Source organism: Vicugna pacos, chromosome 6 (genome assembly GCF_048564905.1).
Source record: "Vicugna pacos chromosome 6, VicPac4, whole genome shotgun sequence".
Classification (NCBI taxonomy): domain Eukaryota; kingdom Metazoa; phylum Chordata; class Mammalia; order Artiodactyla; family Camelidae; genus Vicugna; species Vicugna pacos.
Genome location: NC_132992.1, coordinates 26,335,961 through 26,346,012, shown reverse-complemented (window position 1 = coordinate 26,346,012; position 10,052 = coordinate 26,335,961).

Sequence of the window (10,052 nt, the reverse complement as noted above, 5' to 3'; positions counted from 1 at the left end):
CATCAACCAGTAATTAATTGCTTAACTTCTTCAAAGTAACTTGAACTTTCAATAATAATAATAATAAATTACAGCAACCATTTATCAAGTGTCTGCTAGAGGTCGGATACTTTACATGCATTATTTCCAACCTTTTCCACAACCCATCTGGGCAAAGTATTAATATACCCATTTTACAGAAAAGGAAACACACTCAGAGATTTTAAGTGACCCAGGGGACAACACAATCTCATTTCTTCCAAATTCCTTCATTGTTTCAGTTTACAATGTGTCAAATGACTTGTCAGTTTAGTCATGCAAGTGTTTTAGCTGATTTATTTACTGACTGCACCGGTGTAATTCACTCATTGTCTTGGACTTGGGGAGATACAGCTTGACAGCTGCGAAGAACATGTTAAATGTCAGTGAAATAATGGCGTGTGGATTGGCTCATGTCATCTGAAAGATTCTGCTCACAAGGGCTCCAACATCAAACTGGTTTTAATAATTAAATCAATAGACATTTCCTAGAGCAAGAAGCAGTGGCTGCATTCTGTAAGTTTTTTGTGTACTACCAAATCTTGTGTGCAAAATCAGATTGCCATCCTCAAGGTTAAAGAGGTTCCACTGTCTTAGTCTAAAAGAAAGAAGCGGTATCATTGAGTTACTGATCTGGTTCCAAGAGCAGCATTGAATTCAAATGGATGATCATTCTGCAGCTTTCCTTGCTGTCCCTTACAACTTTCCCTACTGTTTGATGATGAGTCAATAGACCAGAGGGTTGCACTTTGTTGGGTATGGTACTCCTTGTCTCCATTCTGTAATGGCAGAAGTTTTCATGCAAGTCACAGAACAAGAAGTCTCACGTTACCATTCAGGAATGGCATCTCTCTTTAAACTCTTCCCAGTGGCTTTTATGGCAATGAAGAAACCAAGGAGCATATTTTTCTTGCCATCTTACATGCTGTGTTTAGTCTTTATCTGGCAGCATGCCTGGAGTGTGAGGGTTGGTCTCCAGATAGATCTTTAAGTCTTTCTCCCTGCCAATTACCATCACTCAAATACCCTCATTATCAGTCGGTATCTTAAACTCTGGGTTACACCTCCTTTTTATTCCACTTCCAGAAATGGTGCTTCTAAAACAGATGCTTCTATTAATGATGCCACTCAGCTGACCATTTATGCCTGAAGATGGAGTTGAAAAGACAACAGTTTCGGAAAGAAAAGGTAAATAGTTCAATGATAAAGTTTTTATATACAAAAGTGCATTATCTCTACCTAATGTGACATAAAAATTAATGCTCTACAAAGGAGCCGAAATCTCTAAAAGTAAAATGATTTGCATATATCAATTAGATTCTTTATTTTGCTTACATGATTTTTACGCCAAGCCTCACAGATAATTGTAGTATCTTTCATCTCGGGTTTCCCTCATCCCACTCATTCTAACAAACATCTGATAACTTTCTCACTCCTGCAGTATTTCCACTTCTGTTTCTTAAAGTCTTTCAAGACATGAGCATAGAAACAAAAGACTGAAAGGGAATCTAATAAAAGTCATACTTATGTTAAACTTTGTGGCAATACAGGCAGCCCTCTGTATCTGTGGGTTCCACATCTGAAAATTCAACCAACTATGGATAGAAAATATTCAGAAAAAAAATTTCCTGAGAGTTTAAAAAAGCAAAACTTGAATTTGCACCACACTGGCAACTGTTTACATTGTATTTACAGCTACTTACATAGCATTTACATTGTATTATGTATTATAAGTGATCTAGAGAGGATTTAAAGTGTGAGGGAGAATGTGTGTAGATTATATGCAAATACTACACCATTTTATGTAGAGGACTTGAGCGTCCTCAGATTTCGGTATCCACAGGGGTCCTGGAACCAATCTCCCATGGATACTGGGGACAACTGTATATTCGTGTATATATGGGAAAAATACTTCATATAGGCCAAAGGGAGAAATAAATCATTTCCATTCTGTTTGGCAGTCTCACAGAGAGCTTCCAGAAGCTGGCATTTGAGTCGACTCTTGAATTTGATCCAGTACTGGACCAAGACATCCCTAATTTAGATAATAGAATAAGCAAAGCTACAGGAGAGGGAAATAGGAAATCTTGGTGCCTGATGAGTTGTCCGGGGGGATTTGAGTATCAGTGTGTAGAGGGTTTTGTAAGGTGGAATGATTCAAGATGGTAGTGTTGCAGCAAAGTGTGTTACAGCTCAGGGTTATAGCTCAGTTGTGACAGCTCAGTTGTGACAGCAACCTGGATCCAGGCGAGAGACCAAGCAGCACTCAGAGGGCTGAAGAACTCAGGGTTATTAACTCAGGTTTATTATGCCAGTGGGCCCAGAGGAGTTAACACTCCAAGCTCTGGACCCCATCTGTAGATTTACACAGGCTTTTATAGGCTACCAGTCTAGACTTTGCAACATTTTGTAACATCATATGCAAATAAGATATAACAAAGGTGACTAATTAGGAACAAGCTTTGTAGAAATGGACCAATCAGGAGTGAGGGAAATGGACCAATCAGGAGTTAGTTCAGGGAACCAATAGAATCTTAGGGATAAGTTCTGCTTTCCTAGAAGTAAGCCATTTCAGAGTTTAAAAAGCAAGATAATGTCGCAGGGCCAGGGAACCGAATGGTGCTGGCAGGAGGATAGTGGCCCTGCCTGGGGGTCCTGCCATCTTTTTCATCGGGCTTCCCACCTCAGTAGAAAGTCATCTTGGGCTTTATTCTGTCAGCAAACAGGAGATACTGGCAGGTTTAAGTAATACTACCTCTGATAAAGCTCACTTTATTTGCTCAAACAAACTTTAATCAACTAATCAATGCCTTGTTGAGATGGCATAATCCATTTGCCAGCTCTCCATCCAATGTGTGCTACTGGAGCTGCCTGCAGCTTTACAGCCACGAATGAGTGACCATGTTGGTCTTGAACCACTGGACTTTAAAATGTAAATCTGAAAGAGGAGGGGAGTACCTCACCTTCTTCTAGTCTGGAATGAGAACCAGGCTTGGGTACAACAACTGGGGGCTAACTGACTGGCAGTCAGAAAAAGACTTCAGAAACAAAAAAGGAGATGTCTTCTGGAATGCCCCTTCCAGGTTGTTCCCAAAACAGTTCTCATTGTTCTTCCTTTCTCTACCTCTTCCTCCCTCTCATTTTCTCCCTAAAAGAAGGAAAAATGGCGGAAGATCTATGTCTATCTGAAAAAGAGCTACCCTTTTTCCTCCATTACTTTCCCTACAAAGGTACCAGAGGGTACAGAAGCCGACTGCATTTAGTCAGATGGAATGCTTGACATACATGAGGCGTGTACCACAGATAGCTCATTCTACATGGCAGAAATTGGACATGGGCTGTATGATTTGACGTTAATGTGTCACATATAGTGGCATGTGGCATTCCATGGAGCACCCCACATATTGTTGCCAGAGTTTCTGGTGCAGTTAGCTTGACTGTTTCCTGTCTACTCCATCCCCATTTGCAATGCTTGATGCCTGAGGTCTTCCATCACCTCTTATTTAAAATACTGCAAGAATGTCCCAGCTGGTGGTGGTGGTGATGACAACAATGAGATAGTTAATTTTTATTCAGTAGGGCAGGATTTTTTGGGCATTCATTTTTTAAACCTTATTTTTAAATAATTTCAAACTTCTGGAAAATTTACAAGAAAGATACTTAGACTCAGTCGCTCAATAATTCAAATACTCCCCTACCTCTATTACCAACTTCCTAACTGCTCTTTCCCTGCAAACTCTGAGGCTTGGAAGAATCCACATATCTCACTCCTTTGATGAAATGGCTGAGCACTTCTGGAGAAAAGTACACGGCGATACAGATGGTTGGCACCACACATCACCCTTGGCAAGGTTCATCCATGTTTCAACTTAATCCTGTGTGGCTTCCAGTCCCACTGCCCTCACACAGGGATTCTAAACTTCTTTCTCTCCCTTTGTGTTCCTTCCCCGTGGCCACGCCCCCTTCTCTGGGTGCCTTCTACCACCTGAACAATCCAGGCTCTCAAGCAGAACCCACATTATCTTCTGGGCCCCACACCTCTATTTACTCCATGTGTACCCCAGCCTTTCCTTCCTTTCTTCTTCTCTCGATGAAGAGGTGACTTTCAACTTTTATAAAACCCATCTTATTCTCTGGATCCCAGCTTCTACTGCAACCTTACTCCAATAAATTATATCTTCTTCCTTCTATATCCTTAATCTCTCAGTTAGTCTATATATCTTCTCTTTTACTGCTTTCTTTTCAGCCACATAAATAAGCTCAGTTCTCTCTTATCTTTAGAAGTAAAACATCCCTTGATTTTACGTCTTCCCTTTAGCAATTGCCGTATTGTTTCAATTTTTCCCATGCATGAGATTCTTGAAATTAGTTTTCAATTACACTGACTCCACTTTCTCACCTTCCTTTCACTCCTCAAACCATTTCAATTTGCCCTCTACCTCTACTATTACACTGAAACTGCCTTCCCCAGGGCCACCCATGACCTTTTTTTTTTTTAAATTGTATGATTCCATTTATGTGATGTACTTAGAGTAGTCAAACCCGTAGAAACAGAAAGTAGAATGCTGGTCTCCAGGGGCCTGTGGGAGGGGGAATGGGGAGTTTCATGAGTACAGTTTCTGTTTGGGATGATGAAAAAGTTCTAGAAATGGGATGTGGGTGATGGTTGCACAATAATGTGGATGTACCTAATACAACTGTACACTTAAAAATGGTCAAGATGTTAACTTTTATTATTTTTTATTGAAGTATAGTTGGTTTACAATGTTGTGTCAACTTCTGGTGTACAGCATGTTTCAGTCATACATGTACAAACATATATTCATTTTCATATTCTTTTTCATTATACATTATAAGATATTGAATATAGTTCCCTGTGCTATACAGAAAAAAACTTGTTGTTTGCCTATTTTATATATAGTAGTTAGCTTCTGCAAATCTCAAACTCCCAATTTATCCCTTCCCACTCCATTTCCTCCCTGATAACCATAAGTTTGTTTTCTATGTCTGTGAGGTTGTTTCTGTTTTGTAAATAAGTTCATTTGTGTCTTTCATGACCTCTTAGTTGCTAAATCCAATGGACACTTTCCAGGTCTTACCTTTTTAAATTGTTCCCTCCCTTTCATCTTGTTTTCCCTTCAAAAATATTTATGAGACGTTGAGGATGCTCTAGTGAACCAAATTCCTACCTGGCCCTGTCCTTATGGAATGGTACAGTCCAGCCGGTGAAACAGGCATTAACCAAATAATTACATGATGAATTATTAACTGGAAATGTGATAATGCTACAAAGAAAATTTAAGTGGTATTATAAGAATAGAGAATCTAGCCTAATCTAGAGGGGAAATGGGCAAAAGAAATAGCCCCATGGAAATGGCATTTCAACAGAGATCTGCAGAATGAATAGTAGTTCACCCAGTTAGAGATGGGGGCTGGTGGAGAAGGGAAGAGCCTTCCAAGACATGGAAGCAACCAAAATGTCCACCAACAGATGAATGGATAAAGAACATGTGGTATATATACAGTGGAATATTACTTGGCCATAGAAAAGAATGCAGTATTGCTATTCACAGCAACATGAATGAACCTAGAGATTATCATACTGAGTGAAGTAAGGCAAACAGAGAAAGACAAATATATGATATAATTTATGTGTAGAATCTTAAAAAATAATACAAATGAACTTATTTGCAAAACAGAAACAGACTCACAGACATAGAAAACAAACTTATGGTTACCAAAGGGGTAAGAGGGTGGGGAGGGATGAATTAGGAATGTGGATTAACAGATACACGCCACAATTTATAAAACAGATCAACAACAAGAATTTACTGTATAGCACAGGGAACTATATTCAGTATCTTGTAATAACCTATAATGGAAAATAATCAGAAAAAAATATATGTATGTGTATCTGAATCACTTTTTTGTACACCTGAAACAAACACTTTGTACATTAACTATAATTTAAAAAAGAGAGAGAGAGACTAAAAATAAATTTCAACTCATATTGAAAAAAAAAAAAAGAATCTAGTTTCTCTGGCTCCCATTCTAGTGGTCTTCCCATTATCTGTTATCAAACAACCCAAGAAAATACTTAGTTAATAACCTGCAGGCAAGATGTATGCAACGTAGGTCTTTTGTAAAGGTGGAATGCTCAGAGATAAGTACACAGGTCCAAACACATGACTGAAGTGACCTAAAAGCTATAGAACAAATTGGGAAGCTATACTAATATTGAGTTTAGATACACGATTAATAAAAGTGAAAGCTGGCTAAATTTCATGGATTATTCATATATGGTGCTGTCCAAGCTAGAAGGGAGGGTAGGGTGTTGACTAGTCCATTAATTTAAAAAATAATAATAATAGTGGCAACTGGTCTTTGTTGAATCCTCACCATGAGTCAAACTCTAAGATAAATTCCTTCATGCATTCACTCATTTAACCATCACGTCATAGCCTGATGAGAGGTTTAGAAGTGTTAGTTGTCACCTAAGGTCACATAATTGGTGGCTGAGCCAGCATTTAGATCCAGGCAATCTTCCTGTAAAGGTTTGTTTTAAACCACTGTGCTCTCCTGCCTTTGTTAGTTAAATTTGTCTGTCCTCTGCACTAAGGCAGCTTTGACTGCTGGCCTTTTCTCTTTGCTGACCTCTTTTTAAAATTTTAAAAGGGGAAGGGTTATTCCTCAAAGTTATCCCCAATTGATAGAAAATAAAGGAAATGAACTATTATTTCTTTCCCAACCCCTTCTTTGAGTCCGAAAGAAAAATATTTAAGTGGATAAAGATATTTAATTGAAGATAAAATATGTTCATTTATAAGCCAGGCTTCATTACATTTTCTTTTTTATAAAAAAAAGAATATATAACTGTGCCTTATCTTTTATTTGTCTATATTTCCCTCTATTGTTTGGCATCACTGCTATCTCGGATTATAAACTCTAGATGGCAGTGATCAAGTTAAGGTTTGTACAGTGTCTGAACAATGGTATATATATTGCAGAATACAGAACAAACACCATTTGTAATTATAATAAGGGTAAGTTCTGGAAGAGGTAAACAAGGGTATAAAATTCATCTTCCGTATGGTTATTATTCCATTTATATGAGAAGTCCACTAAATTCACTGAACCATATCAGGCCACATCTGTTTGAAAACCTACCAGTTTTTATGAACATTAAATAAAAATGGTTAGATTTAATGACCATTGATCATACTCATGCGAAAACAATGAAAACGGAAATGCAGCAAAAAGGAGGCCACACTGATCAAGAAAGGAGTTGTAAGTGCTAGCAAGTTCAGTGTTTGATTTTTTCATATTTTCGAAAATCAAGTATCTGCTGCTTAGGCTCTAGAACTTTCTCTAACTGGAGGGCAAATTTTGTTTCAGTGTTGTTTTCTTTCTTGCTTAAGTATTAACTTCAGTAGCACAGACTCAGAAAAGAGTCCGCACGTATTTACACGTGAGCTTTACTCACACAAGTTAGGTTTTTGAACCTTAAGAGAAACCGCTCGGATGAACAGTTTCACCACAAGGAGAAGCAATGAATGACAGCCCTGAAACGGAATGAAGTTGGAGCCGGGGGTGGGGGCAGGGAGAGGCAGACAAGAAGTGAAAGAAAGTTCTCCTCGCTGCATTTTACAGGTGAAGCCAATTCCACTTGGATCAGACCTTCCAAGTTAGCATGACAGAGGGTAAAGAGAGGTGGAGCGGAAACTTGGAGTGACATTTTTGACAGCAAGGGACAGAAATAACTGTCTTTCAGAAGAGGCTGTCATAAATACAAGATCATCATAGGCATGAGTAGGATCCCCCTTCACAGAGGAAAGATGGCGCACGTGTGGGAGTTGAGGTGGGCTGCACAGAAGAGGCAGGCGGGAAGGCTGCCCAGTGCTGAGGTCAGGGGACTCTCAGATCCATTTAAATATCCCCAGTGAGCATTTGGGGAGATTTTTTTGAGGCACTGCCCTCAATTATTCCTATTTATAGCTGTTTCTAGCGTGGTTGAGCTGATGCATAACCAATAAATAGACAGGGTTAGGATTTCTATTAACACAAAAGTTTGTCTTGGTGCCCGTACTGAGATCCATTTATCCGTCAGGCAGAGGACAGAGCTCGTTCTTGCCTGATCAATACAGACATCACAGATCAACAACAAATCTCCATATTGCCAAACAGACCAGTCAATACCTTATTATTATTTAACAAGAATTTCATTGTCAGTGTGCTGGGAAGAAAAATATTAGTGGAAAAGTCTGCATGTAGTATTATAAATACTGCTCTCAGATAAAGGGCAGAAGATGGGAAGCACCGTATTATACGACAAATTGGCCTCAAGAGCTTTGGGAGCTTGTCAGAAGCCAGAGCTAACTGGTGATATGAGTTGGGCTGGTCAGTAGCCATCTTAGACCTCCAGTTCTTGTTGCAAAGAGAAGAGGGGTTGATCCAGTCGTCCCAAAAGCCTACCTTTCAGCTCTGAAATCCTTGACAAATAAACATTCTATTTTGAATTTTCATTAGGTTAAGGATTTAACAATCAGCTGAAACAGGATGACTAACCCGTAACATGTTCCAGAAAAATAAGAAATGACATGTTGAAGAGCATTTAAATTGAACAAAACAGACTTGTGCGTGTGCCACTATTGATACACAAATGTTGGATGTGTTTTACTGTATCTACCGAGTATGATTGATAGGCGATGCATCCATTTCAAGGTTTGTGAATTTAAGTAAATTGTTGTCAGTGGTATCGCTTCTTTAAAAAAAAAAATGATATCCTTACAGGGAACAGACACATTGAGACAGGATGTACATAAAGCATCAATTTACCACAAATATTCACTTACAATTGTGTAAAATTGTATATCTATGTGTATATATACATATATACGTATATGTAGTCGGGAGTTTTTCAGAAAATTTGGGGAGCATTTTTCAGATTGATTTATGCTTTTTAGAATGTTTAGCGTTTCTGTTTTGAAAACAACTTGTCTTCCTTTTCAAAATGTATGTGCTAAGCTGGCTCTGATGTCAGAGTGAGCTATTTTCACAGGATGGGGGCGGGCAGTCCCCCCTCAACAATTCTTTTCAGAAAAGAAGCCAGTGGTGGGAACGATGGCTGCGCTCACACAGTCTCACACCCTCAGCTCCTGTCCCGAAGCACCGTACAGCCCGCCACCGCAGACTCAGGACGAGGGTGAGAGGATGCAGTTTGTCTTTTACTGCAATGTTAAGTCCTTGTTTGCACCCTTTCCCTTTCTACACTGCCTCTTTCTTCCTCCACCTTGCATTAAATGTCCTCCCTTTGGGACGAAAACATGGGTAAGTCTGGTGCAGAAAAAGAAAAAGAAGCCAAGAGGCAGAAAACTTGTTTTCTCATCTCTCTCGCACTGCTGTTTTCCTTTCCCCTCTCGTTTCTGTCAGTATCTCACTTAGGCTGTGTTTATTTAAATCCTCTTTATATCCAAGATATTTTAGGTTTCCAATATTTTTACACTGAATAAAGATAGCTTTAAGTTTTTTAAATGTCTATCACAAGTATTTTACAGATTAGTTCAATTTAAAACATAAATGAATATCAAGTGGGAAAAAGCACATAGATTTTCTTCACAAAACTGATAGGCATCTGCTTTTACCTTAAAAGATGCCTTTCAAATTTATAATGGAGGTCACTAGAAGTAAGTCCATATTTAGCAAGATTGACTGAAAAAAAAAAGGAATGGATTTGATGGGAGCCCACCCTGGGTCTAATTCAGAAATTTCCATTTATGTCATGTCAGATTTGGGGAGACAGAACCCTCACTGAATGCACTGGGCTGACTGTCTCTAAGCTTGATACCCAGGGTTCATGCCTGCAGTTCCTGGCACACTCATAAATATTCATACCTCTACTAATAATTTGCAAGCCAAATTCATTTGGCTTTTTTCACCCCATCAATCTTACAATTAATAAGGGTGGTGCTCTTATTTCACTTTCCTCCAAAAGAAAAGATAAATGAAATAAAGAGTCATCCTGTAAATTTAAATAG